This window comes from Malaclemys terrapin, chromosome 4 (genome assembly GCF_027887155.1).
Source record: "Malaclemys terrapin pileata isolate rMalTer1 chromosome 4, rMalTer1.hap1, whole genome shotgun sequence".
In the NCBI taxonomy this organism is placed as follows: Eukaryota; Metazoa; Chordata; order Testudines; family Emydidae; genus Malaclemys; species Malaclemys terrapin.
Window position 1 is genome coordinate 24,002,167 of NC_071508.1, and position 13,266 is coordinate 24,015,432.

At 45.2% G+C, this 13,266-nt stretch overlaps 1 protein-coding gene across 2 annotated transcripts in view; it reads left to right on the forward strand.

Annotated features, from left to right (window-relative positions):
* Window positions 1-12,983, forward strand: part of LOC128835318 (potassium voltage-gated channel subfamily A member 3-like) — a 29,168-nt gene extending 16,185 nt beyond the window's left edge. The window contains exons 2-4 of one of the 2 annotated variants that reach the window (XM_054024697.1): window positions 5,733-6,924; window positions 8,175-8,359; window positions 12,399-12,983. The gene's annotated coding sequence lies outside the window, so the exon portion shown is untranslated. Of the gene's footprint in view, window positions 1-5,732; window positions 8,360-12,398 lie in introns of both variants that reach the window. The other variant, XM_054024696.1, reaches the window with a different exon arrangement.
* The last annotated feature ends 283 nt before the right edge of the window (window positions 12,984-13,266 follow it).

Genomic DNA, 13,266 nt, shown 5'->3' on the forward strand with positions numbered 1-13,266 from the left:
TGAAAGGTGTGAAAGGAAGCTAGCTTGGCGTTGTGTGCCTGGCACAACACGCTATGGAAGGAAATGCTTTTTAACACCTCGTACGTGTCGTGTATGCCAACGCATAGTCCTTGAACTTTAGGTGTTTTTGAATAAGGCCTCGAGTCACAGATTGCTAAGCATTCTGCTTTAAAAAAAAAAAATCCCCTCTGGCTTTCATAATCATCTCCTCCCTCACCCTTTTCATTTTTAATTGAATGAGTCTAAATGAAGTCAATGGGATGAATTTGGCTCCTGTCCTGTACAGGAAAGCAAATCCCATTTCAGATTGACCTGAATCAGGCATTGGATTTTATCTTCTTGCTCTGCTTTCAATAGGACTAAACTTTCCAGCCAGTATTGCTCTCATCTGTAGTTCTAAATCTGAGTAATCCCGAGAAAGGCAGCGTTATTTGAAGGCACCAAAACAGACAGTAAATAAGTCAACGATCCTTCCTCACCCATGCCTTACTCCTGCCTAGCTGCAGTTTGGATCATTGCTCATTCGCTCAGCTGGGTTCCCCAGTCCCTGCAGGAGTAGGGAGATGGGGTGGGAAGGGCAAAGTGGTGCTTCCTCCCCGTTGCTCCTGGATGCACCGCCTTGGTGTTGGTTGCTGGGGCCACCAGCAGGGGTTGGGCCTTGCCCCACTCTGGAGTCACCTGGGGCATAAGGCTGTAGGAGCAGGCAGCCAGTGAGTTCCCCACCTTTCCAGGGGTGGTGGGGCTCAGGGCTTTGGGCTCCAGCTGTGGCAGGCTCTCGCTGGAGAGCTTCGGGCTCCAGTCCTGGGTGCTGGCTGCATGGCAGCAGGCCCAAGGGTCCGGCCACATAGCTTCAGGCTCCATCCTCGGGCCTCATCCTCCGGCCACGGGACTTTGGGCTCTGGTCACAGGGCTTCAGGCTCGAGCCCTTGTTGCCTCCCCCAGCCCCCACCTCCATCTCCCCTGGCCCTCCCCCAGGGCTTAATTTGTCCCCAGGCTTGCCAGGGCTGAGTAAGTCTGCTGTGAAAAGTGATACTTGTATGTTTGTTAATATCCCTTTTCACAACAGACTTACTAGCTAGCAGTAAATGAATTACAATGATTTGGATGTGTATATGTGCATATTTATTTGTTTTCCCTAAAGCTAATTAAGTATTTAAGGAAAACGTGAGAGAGCGGCCACCAGCAAGAGTTGGTGGCTGCACTCTGAGGCCACCAAAAAGTTTGTCCCGAGAACCCCTGTAATGGCAGTTTCTGAAAACCCCAGACTTTACTGAGCCTGGACAGTCACGATTTAAACCCGGCTATGAGCAGAACCTGCACCTGGTTATGTTAGGCTGTGAGCCTCTCCTGGCACTGGATGCAGATAGTGACCATGCCTCGGCAAGCAGCTTTTGATACCAAAGGCCCCGGGGTTCTCTTTCTGCAGACCCCAGGACCAGGAGGGATGGTTGGAATCATTTTTAGATGGTGGGGAGAGTGCTCCTTTACCCCACGACCACAAGGGGTTCTCTTTTTTCACCTCTTCTATTTCAGTCTTGAACAACCCCCAGCTTGCAGGGGAGTGGGGGATAAACTCCCTCCCCTTAGTCCCTTGCTTCAAGATAGGGCTCTGGTTTTGATGTTGACCTGTGGTGCCCACTCAGCAAAACGTACTTACGGTAGCTTCATGCAGGGCTCAGGTTTTGTCCACAGAGAACAGATGCTTCCTGTTTGGTTTATGGAGACTCATTATATCTAGTTCTGTGTCTTGTTCATTGGCCTTTTTAATCAGTCTCTTTATAACTTCAGAACAAACATTTCTTTGGAGCTGAAATTTAGCACAGTTGGCTTCCACCTGAGAGTGAATTATTTGCCTAGCACGGGGAAGGGCTGAGATTCTTTGAATTAGACACACACACAAACCTGCCCTTCCAAATTGCTGGGTGCTGCATACTTGTTTTTAAATTGCGCACTTTTTTGCTCTGCAGGAATCCCCCTAGGCTGGCCTGTTTCCATCCTCTCCTTCAGCACTGCCAGAGGAAAGTGTAAATGGTGCTGAGACAGATATTGCAACTACATGCTGTATCTATTTTTGGGAGGCCGTGGGGGGTGGGAGGTCATATTGTATTTTATGTTTAAAGTATGAACGCCTCAAAAATCATTATCTTGAGACAGGCCCATTCGTACCCCTTTGTACCAATACAGATGACAGGTATTTATATGCTCCTGGTTCACTGTGGGGAGGTGCGTTTCCTGCAGAATCTGCAGTCACTAGTGGGTGATTAATGCAAAATCCCCCCCTAGGTCACAATTTCAGGGAACTGTGCCTTTGACCTTCCCGCTGCCGGGGTCTGTTCTAGGAATGCCCGTTCAGGTCTAAGGCCTCTAGCCATTACCTCTCTTGGGGCAGGACTGGCTCCCTGCGACACAGCCTTGGTAGCCTGACCCCCTGGGGAATAGGAGAAGGGATGTGCGTCCCTGCCCTTAGAGAAATGAAGGCTAGAGGCCTCAGACCTGAATGGACATTCGTAGAGCTGACCACAGAGACGGTCAAAGGTGCAGTTGCCTCAGAACTGTGACAGGCTCCACAGAGGTGGTTGAGCCTCCCTTCCCAAGGAGGGGAATGGTCCATGCACAGATAGTCCTGGTGCTTAACTCTCAGCTACTCCAGTTTAAATCGAGAGTGATTCAGTTGAAGTCACTGAAGTTAGACAGGTGAGAAACACGTCTGAGAGGCAATTCGAGCCTAGTATCGTTTTAATGACGAATGCAAGGTTTCTCCCGGAGATGAATCTGGAAATGTGAGCTGCAAATGAATTTAAGTATGTTTGAAACTGACAGCCATATAGTTGTCATAAGTATATTAGATAATGGCCATTTGGGGCTATTTAGGATTGCAATAAGCAAACCTAGTGGTAACAGGATGTTTGAGTAGTATAGGAAAATGCATTTTACTTCTCTGGGTAGCCACTGTAGAGTCCTATGAGTGGTGAAAACCCATTATAATTCACGTGAAAAATCCCTCTTAGTAAACTAAAAGGTTTGGGGAAAAAGGCAAAATTGCCTTTGATACACTGACCGCATATTTGCCAAATATAAATCAGCTCCCACCCCTCCAAAAGCCTTTGAATCATTGATTTATCTTTATGAAGTAGGGTTTTTGGAAAATTAATTAGAAGCAAATTTAAAATGTATAATTATGTAGAGGAAAAGCAGTAATGTGGCTCATGAACATTTGTGCTGGAAAAAGTAAAATATGTCTGTTGTAGTATGATAATTGGGACGGGAGAAAGAGGGTCAGTTTTCAGGAGGGACTTAATTTGGTGAGCCAGCCGAGGTGCAGGACTGCAAGTTGGGGGCCAGGCTGCAGCCACCGGCAGCTCTTTCTTCATGCAGCATGGGCTTCTCTGCATACTCAGTATAGCTCTACAATTCTACCTGCCTGCTCGGAGCAGGGAGCTTGACCTTCGCTCTCCTGCTCCTGGGGGGCCCTAACCACTGGACTACAGCATCTTTCCTACTCTCTCGGGTTCAATCACTCATCATTTATCTACAATGGAACAGCTTCAACAGCAGAGCTTGTGGGAGCTCAACATCTGAATATCCCATAGTTCAGTAGTTATAGCATACAGAGGTGGGAGACCCCTGTTCAAATCCGCTCTCCTTTTCTGGCAGGAAGGGGGAAAATGAACCTGTCAGGCTGGGTTTTGTGAATTGCATTTTTAGGTACCTGCTTCTCCCTACTCATTGTATAGGGAACCTTGGCATCTAACTTGGCTTTGTGGGTCACAGCGTAGTTCCTATGATTTTCTAGGCGCCTAAAAGTTAAGCGCCATGACACTCAGCGTTGCAACATTTAAGTCCCTTTGTGGATTGCAACCTGGCTGCCTAAATATCTTTAAAAATCTGGTGCATAGCCTTGATTCTGGAACATGAACTGCACCAGCGGACACATGCAGAACCTCCTGAGACTCGGGGCAGGTGAGCAGAGAACCGGTGAAGTCAGCAGGACTCTCTGTTAGGTGCGGGGTGTACTTGCAGTCAGTCAGTTTGCAGACTTGTGTGCTAAAGGGGCCTATGGATTAGCACCTCCTACTTCATCCATTTAGGTTGCAATCCTGTAGCCACTGTATATCCTAGTCATCATAAGATCCAAATATGGACATAATTTAATAAGGCAAGTTTTTAAAAGCATCGCACGTTGGGGCACACTGGGTGCCGATCTCTTTTGAAAATCGTGTGGTTACTTAGACGTCTGCGTGGGAGCTGAGCTCTTTTGAAAATCTGACCCTGGTTGTGTGTGCTGAGCATTTGAAAATCTGGCTCCACATGACTGCAGTGGATTGGAAGAGGACATGGTCAGAGACCAGAGCAATTTATACTCTGCAGAAACATTTTTACAAGCATCTATGTGATTTAGGAGCCTAAATTGGAGTGAAAGTCAGTAGTACTTAGGGCCTGTCCACATGGGGAAATAGATGTTGCAAAATAGTTTCTGCGTGGACACGTTTATTCCACACGAGAACCTTTGTGCAGTTTAGATTAATCCATTTTGTAAGTAGATTCATCCATTAAGCTCATCTGTACAAAGGCACTCTTTAGTGCGGAGTAAGATTGTCCACACAAGCTCTATTCCGCAATTGTTCAGTGTATGTCTTCACTACCAGCGGCAGTGCTGTAACATGGCTGTGTAGTCGTGGCACCAGCACTGGGAAAGAGCTTTCCCAGTGCTGTAAAAACCCCTGCCCCCATGAGGGGAGTAGCTGCCAGCGCTGGTGCACTGCCTGTCTACGCTGCTACTTTCCAGCGCTGAAACTTGCATCGCTCCGGGGTGTGTTTTTTCACCCCCCTGAACAAGAAAGTTTCAGCGCTGGAAATTGGCAGTGTAGACAAGGCCCAAAGGTATGCATTTAAAGTGCAATAGCTTCCCCCTGTAGACAAATCTAAGTCACTCAGGTGGATTTGAAAATGTTACCCTAACTACATACTCTCAGCAGGAGTTTTGGTTGCATTAAAAAAGAGCAGGACCATTAATTTTGTAGAGTGATAGATTTCCAAAACTCTCTCTGGTTTGTATCTCAAAGAAACAGTGGGACTTCCCCTCTATTAAAGGTCTCTTTATATTTGCTTTGTCCTAGTTAAATGTCTGAAATATTTAGATCTTATCTAAATGTGGCAAGTAAAGTTTCTCCGGGGTAGTGACAATATGCAATATTTGCAGACATTAGAGAGGACTGGATTCCCCCCCCCCCCCCTTTACTACATTTGAAATGGTAAAATTACGGGTAGATTTGCCAATGTGGCAAATACTTAGGGTCAAATGCTCTTCTGAGTTCAATGGTGCAAATCAAGACTGCCTGCTCTGGCCTTACTCTGCATTTCCACCGCGTACAAATGAGATCAGAACCTGGCCTTGCCTCTCTGTAATCATTCACATACATTTGCCATCATCAGTTCACACTAATTTTGTGCCAGATTTACAAGACTAACCAGTTGCTAAACATGATTCAGATGATATCAGGCCTTAACAAAACCAGCTTGATTGAGAGAAACATGATGAAAGAAAGCAATGTCATGCTAATTACCCCAGGTAGGATTTGAGACTCAACGTTAATGAGAGATAATAGTCAATAATTTGAGCATAGTTTTTGATCGGTTCCTGTCTTTAGAATAGCAAACTTTGTTATTTAGACTGTGCTGCATTTAGACTGTTAAACTGCTTTAATTAGCTATTCTGTACTTTTCATTTTTAGGGCACGAAGATTTCAGAGGTTCTTAAAGGGAATCTGTGCGCAAGATGTGTTCCACTTTGCCTTAAAAAAATAAAATCCAAACACCTTGTTTTTCTTTCAAAGCTGTTATTTACCCTGCCCAACAGATAACAGAAGTCGTCTCAAAGTAAGAGCTACAAAAACTGTAGCTGGCCAGTAAAATATTTATTAAAAGAATTAGACACATTGAGAATGCAGTGACTAGTTATATTCTGTACTTCATGGACTGAACTGATGGATGGATGGCCTACCCTCTTATGTATGCAGTACTTTAAATTCTAGTGGCATAAAGAGTTCTACATGTTATCTGTGTTTTCTAACAAGTGCATTATGTAGAAGGGAACATCTTTTCAGCCAGAAGATTATCTTCAAACCACGTGCAATATAATAATGAGACCGAACAAAGCCAGGAAAAAGCAGAAAGGGGTGGAAAGTCATTTGGACCTTATTTCAGCCTTTAAAAAAACAAAAACAAAACCCCACATACTCATGAAAGATTAAACAACCAGACCGGAAATGTTAAACAGAGCAGCTAATAAACAATCCAAATATTTTGTTTGTAACAATTCAACTGCTCATGCTGTTTTATTTCAAATGACTATCACAGGCTGCGTCCAGCCACGAGAAATGAATGAGTCATATTCTATTTTTCTGTGAAATGTTGGTTATAACTAGGTATGTTCTGTACCAAAGGATTTCCAGTTTACTCTAGCCCTAATTACTCTAGGAGAAAACATCATCCACGGACGCCGAAGAGGAAGGTGTTGAAGTGTCAGCTAACAAGTTGTGCCTGGCTTTATAAAGCAATTCCGTTTAAAAGAAAACTGAAGTGTCCAGGCAGATAGCTGTGGGAACTATGCGTGACTAATAGGGACTCTAGCATAACCATAATTCACTCCTCATTTCACAGACGTCAATACTCCCTTTTCTACAGTATGTTGAACTTTATCAGGAGTGCATATTATAGTATTGGTTTAGAATACTATAATAAAAAAGGAGTCCGTTATTCATTTAACAACTGCTGTTTTATTTTACATTTGTTTGTTATTTTCCCACTGACATCCAATGCACGGGGTTAAAGAGAGAAGCAGCAAATCCGCTGATAAAGCGGATCCTCTCGCGTTTGGAGTGATGTCTAGGAGACACTGCCAATGACAATGATGTCAGCTAGTAGGTGAGCAATTGCAAAGGGAAGGGGAGTGCATCACAAAGAATCCGTTGTTCATTTATTGACCATTATGATACTTGGTTGTTTTTGCTAGTAACACTAGTGTATTAAATAAGGCCCAGATTTTAGCATATGGCCGAGGAGCCTACAACATCAACCGGGGAATGGGTGTGAAAAGATACTGTAAAGCTCACCTTTACACTCCTGCCCCATCCCAGGCTGCCGGTACTCTAGTCGGGTCCCGTGGTAGAAGTTATGTTGGCTGCAAAGGCCTTAGGGTACATCTACACAGCAAACAAACATCATTGGCTGGCCTGGATAAGCTGACTCAGGCTTCCAGGGCTCTGGCTACAAAACCACTGTGTAAATGTTTGGGCAAAATAGCAGCTAGGGATTGAGGAATGCAGGGAAGTCCTGAGAACACCTCCCACACCACTGGCAGCAGGAAGCGGGGTGGCCTAGGTGCTGTTGACTGACTCTGTGCCACCAGAGTATCCCCTACACTGGTTACACCAGCACCGGCTCTTGTGTCAGCAGCAGCACACCACAGCTAAGACACTTGTCCAAACCCTGCTCAGGCACATGGGACTTCAGTACAGCATCCTCTGCTCTGAAATCTTTGCTCGGAAGTGTGGGAAGATGCCATGTTAGGGTATGAATCTTAAGGTGTGCAGATCAGTGAGGTACAAGTGTAATCACTGCTTGATGGGAAAACTAGCAATAGGCTTTTCCCTTCTCCCCCACTAATATATATAGCGCCCAGCTGCATTCTAAGCAAATGATTCGTCTCCCCGTCCAGAAACGTAGCCACCTGGGAGATCAGATGCGTGGGTGTGAGGTGCGCTAGCTAATCTGCTGTGCCTATGTTTTTCCTAGGACAGTACAGCAAAATAGCAGCTCTCTGTACTTTCAATGATAGGACTTAAGCAAAGCCAAACTGCGAAGAGGCAGCCAAGCCCCAGTGCGTGGCTCTAAAAGGCTCTCTCCTGCCCACATTTTGTTTTTGGACATTCATACCCCTGCATCGCTCCATCTGACGCTCTGCCTACATCCGCTCAAAGCTGTACCAAACACTGACAAGTATTTCGCAGGAGGAGAAGGGTTATGACTGCAATGGGTTTAGAGTCTTGTACAAAAGCAAATATAGATAGGGCCTGAGCCAAAGCCTGTTGAAGCCGATGGGCTTCGGATGAGGCTCTGCATGGTATTACTTAAAAAAAAAAGTGCATTGTTTATTTTTAACCATATCACGGCAGCTGTTTTCGCAGAGGCTGCTTGTCAACCCAGACTGGACTGGCTGAGATGGAGTTGGTTCTGTCTGCTGTGCAGGATGCAGAAGCAACAGCAGAGCCACCAACACGTGAAGAAGAAATAGCATGAGCAGAGGCATTGAAAACACGAGGAGTGGAGACTTTCTGTGGGGGCCGTTATTCTCTTTTGGGTCAGTATTCCAAGAGCATTTGCAATGTATATACAATACAGGAAACAGAGTAAAGACCATTGTCTATTGTACAGTTGGCTAGAACATGTGTCTTTCCCAGCTTTGGTGTCAAGTATCAGGGGGTAGCCGTGTTAGTCTGTATCTACAAAAACAACAAGGAGTCTGGTGGCACCTTAAAGACTAACAGATTTATTTGGGCATAAGCTTTCGTGAGTTAAAACCTCACTTCTTCGTCCGAAGAAGTGAGGTTTTAACTCACGAAAGCTTATGCCCAAATAAATCTGTTAGTCTTTAAGGTGCCACCAGACTCCTTGTTGTTTTTCCCAGCTTTGTAACTAATGGTAAAGTGTGCTTGGAGCGGAAGCCTACATATACTGTATGTTCACTTGCATTTCAAACCAGGATACCAGGCAATCAGACCATGTTGAACATCCCTGGGCCAGAGAAATGCTTCCAAATGGGACTCTAAGTCAGGAAAAACATTTTTAAATAATAAACATCCTACCCCCCCCCCCCCCCGCCCGTCTCTAGAAATCAAAAAATTTCTGTAGAGAGTTTTTGGGGCTATGAAGTCAACCGATTGACCTGTTTCACTTTGCACTAGAGCTACGAAGAGGAATCAAACTAAAGTTAATTTCTTCAAAACCTTGGGTTTGGGCTGGATCGACAGGGGCCTGTTTGTAGTTCACAATTGCCACCCTGGTCTGATTGTGAGGCCTGGCTGGTGTAAGATCCTCCTAATGCTCAATTTATAAAATTAGCAGTTGGGGGCAGGGAATAACTTCCTTGAAGGGACACTGCTAAGTTTGTTTAGGCCTCAAAACTTATCTACCTAAAAATTGTCCATGCCTTTAAAAACAAAAAACAAACAAACACACAAACAAACCTTGCTGCCCCCCCCCCAAATTCTTTTCTTGAATTCTTCTCTTCCCTCCCCCAAACTAAAGAAACATTTCTGCTAGTGTCAGCAGACCAGAGGCCACAGGGCTGAATGCCCATATACTGTGACCATCATTCAGTAAGGCAGGTCTTCTGGTTCCTGAAAACAGTGGTAACTGGAGCTGGGAGCCTGCATAAGGGGGAACTTGGCAGAGAGTTTGTTCAGTGCACATGGCCCATTAGGGGTGTGAAGGAGAGAGAAGGCTCAGAGAATGAGCAGAACCCTTGATCATTGGTGGCTGAGTGGGCTTCTCCAAGTGAAATTTTCCTGTTTTGTAGATTAAGATAGAGCCCTGGGGTTGAGGGGTCAGGACTTTGGATTGAGCTAGAAGCCTGGTGGTAGCAATGGAAGGGAAGAGGTGGCTGAACAGGAAGGGACCGTTTCTTGGGTATAAAGCCAGGACGTATAAGATGGAAAGGGAAGGAGGAAGCGTTTAGAAAACTTGTGGAGTTGCTGGCACCAGTTCAAAGTCAGAATGGCAGGATGTTAGAACCCCCATTGCCTTTGTACAAGTTGCTCCACAAAGCAGAAGGGAGTGGAGTCCCCAGGCCCTCGGGTTGTGTAAGGAGAAGAGAATGAGTGTGCTGAGGGTCCAGGCATCACACAGCCACACTGAGGTCACCACGCTGGTCCATGCGAGTCAGGCAAACACACCAGGCCCAGACCTCCTCTCACTCACACGACCTTTACCCCAGGGCTACTCCACTGGGTTTAATGGAACCGCTCCGGAGTCACACCTGCATGAGAGCAGTCTGGCTGAACCCTGCATTTTCACCCCGATTCACAAGAAAAGGGGGGTGGCGTATAAATGAAGGGTGCCAAACTGAACCCTTTTCAGTTTTTTAAAAACACTTTTGGGGTCAATTAAGAGCTCAGTCCTGAACCCACTTGACCGCTATTAATTTTAATAGGAGTTAGAGCCCTTAGCACCTTTTACAGGTATGTGAAAACAGCTCACGGAGGGAGAGTTTCAAAAGCACCCGAGTGATTTAGGAGCACAAGTCCCATTGACTTTCAGCATAACGTGTGCTCCCAAATCTCTTAGCGGCTTTTGGGGGGGGGGGGAAACACTCTCCCTCTAGAGACTGAAGTCCTGCTTGTCCACAGACCAGCACGGCCTAGAGGTGAAAGGTTCTGTTTTCCATTACCAATCCCCAGAGGCACCCAATCCCGGAAACTCTGCTTTACGGATTGAGGCCTGGCAAAGTAACACAGATAAGTACATTTAAAAAATAAAAAGACATTGGGCCAGATCCTCAGCAAATTTAACTTCACTGAAGCTGGGCTGATTTACACCAGGTGAGGTTCTGGCCCTTAAACTAAGCCCATCTCCCTTTAACTTGCTCTGTATATTTTTTCTTCAGATCTGTAGATTCCCACTGGCCTTCTCTCAAGGCCAGCTCCCTCCTATCAGAGCTATTTGTGCATCAGCTTCCTGACCTCAATGAGTCCTTACAGGGTTGAAAACAAAGCCGAGTTATGTGGCCCGAGCCTGGTACAGAACACTCCCACAGAGTGTCTCACTTGCCATGAAGAATCACAGGATTCTCTGCTTCATGTGTGTAGGATGTTTGAGACTGAAAGGATGTAGCTTCTGTGCACAGTGGGCGGGATTCTCAGAAAGGCCTAAGTTACTTGGTGGCTAACACCTCATTGAAAAAAAAAAATCAGTTGTCGAAGGATTAAGGCTGGAGATTTTTCAAAGGGGCCTAAGTGAGCTAGGCACCCAAACCCCATTGAAATTCAGCGAGAGCTAGATGCCTAACTCCCTTAGGCTGCCAAAAGGCAACAGTAAGAGGAAATACTTCAAAGCACCTGCCATAATTTGACCAAAAGGATTTGTGTCCAACACAGAGACGGTCTTACTCTGCACCCGGCCAACATTTAAATCAAAGGAGCGGAGGTATGGGGGGGGGGGGGGCGAGATTCTGATCTCATTTCCACCAGCATAAACTAGAGCAAGTCCACTGTCTTCAGTGGATCTGCTTCTGATGTAGCTGAGATCAGAGTCAAGGGCCCCTGGCTCTTGATTTGGTGTAACTGACAGTCTCGCTCTCAAATATTAAGTATATGTGCTAAAATGTTCGTTTACAGTGTTTCCTGCTGCTTAATATGCGTGTGGGGTTGGACTCTTGAGTCTCAAAATGAGATGAGCAAAGGCTTCGGCAGGTTTGAAGTGAGCCTAAAGGCACTTGTAACTAGCTCAGAAAGCACTTTTCCACCCCCGTGAACATCCAGGAATCGATTGGATTGCAAAACAAGCTGAGTACCAGTCTAGAGACTGATCCAGCACCTCTCAAGTCATGTGGGTAGCCCTTGCTCACACCAATAATCCTACTGACTTCAGTAAGATTACTTACAATGAGTAAGGAGACAGATTGGAGCCCCACATTGGCAGCAGGAAAAATTAATTTCCTAGAGTGCATCTCATCACCAACCTTGGGAAGCTCTGTGGCTACCAGTCCCAAAGGGGTTAAATGAGTCTTAAAGGGGTTCTTTTGGAACATTGGAAAGTATTCCTTAAAAGACAGAGAGGAAATCCATTTTTAATGGACTTGTACTTGTTTTTATTTTTCAATGGTGTTATTGAGTAATTTTTATCTGGCGTGTATGTGTAACATTATACCTCATGCATTTGCAGTAGCAGCCCATTTTGTGGAAGTGTCTCTCTGGTATGGTTTGAAGTGCATATTTTGACTTGCAAGGTGATTAAAAACGAGACTCGCTTTGCCTGTCGCGTTTGGGTTTGTTGAGTGAGAACGTTCCATCAAAAACGTTCCATTCCGAGAACAAATCGCAATCCCATGTGTTTAATGCCGTGATGGTCTCTGTCAAGTAGCAAATTCACCTAGTGACAGACATCAACAGCTGATAAAAACTTGCCAAATTTCATACTATTTTCATTACTGTACATAGAGTTAACAATGAAACTGACATTCGGTAAATGTTTTCAAGGTGTGTTCTATGATGTTTCGTTGGGTTGTGTTACAAGCTAGTTGTCGGTGTGCTTTTCTAACTCATCAAGACGACTTGATACTCTTAACTCTTCAGTGCAATGTACTACTTGGATAATGCTGACTATAGCGTTGTGCATTTTAGGAGAATACATCATTTGGAAGACAAAGGCTGTATTGCATTTCGCAAGTGAAGGCAAAGTAAAAGTGCACCCAGTCACGCCTTCTAAAGGCAATTTAATTGTGGCTGATATCTGCAAAAGAGCAGGAAAATGGAGCATCTTCATTCTCACAATCTGATGCAGGCTACTCATCTTTAGTCATAGCCTTTCAAAACCACATACTGGGAGATGCTGGAAGCCTATGCATTATATGTGATCTTTAGAAATTGGGCACCATGCAGTTCTCCTTTGAGCCCAACACAACTGTTGTCTTCATGGAGTTTAAGGCCAGAAGGGACCATCAGATTATCTAGTCTGACTTCCTATACATCACAGGCCACCAACACCCCCCAGCACCCACACACTAAACTCAACAACCAACATTAGACCAAGGTATCACAGCCCATAGTAGTCTAGATTATTAATAAACATAGGGTCCAATCCTCCAGCCCTGAGCTATGGACTTCAATAAGGCTGCTTATCTGAGTACAGGAACAATCTTGCTGCCCTATATTGGTTGGTATGGGGTGTGATCCTTTCCTCTCCAATAGGCAACATGAAAGCATTGAGAGGCAGTGTCACCGGGGGGGGGGGGGGGGGGGGGGCACTTAGAGTCAGGACTCCTGGGTTCCATTCCCTGCCTCATCAGCAATTCACTTTTGGCCTGGTCCTGTTTCCACTTATGCCAACAATCAAGCTCCCATTGACTTTAATGACACAGAATTAAGCCCTTTGGAAAAGAGCTAAATTCCTCATATATACTCAGAGGTATAATACTTTACAAATGTTAATTAAAACTTAACATAAAGCTCATTAATATCCTTGGAGAAAAAAATGTTCTGTGTACAAAAG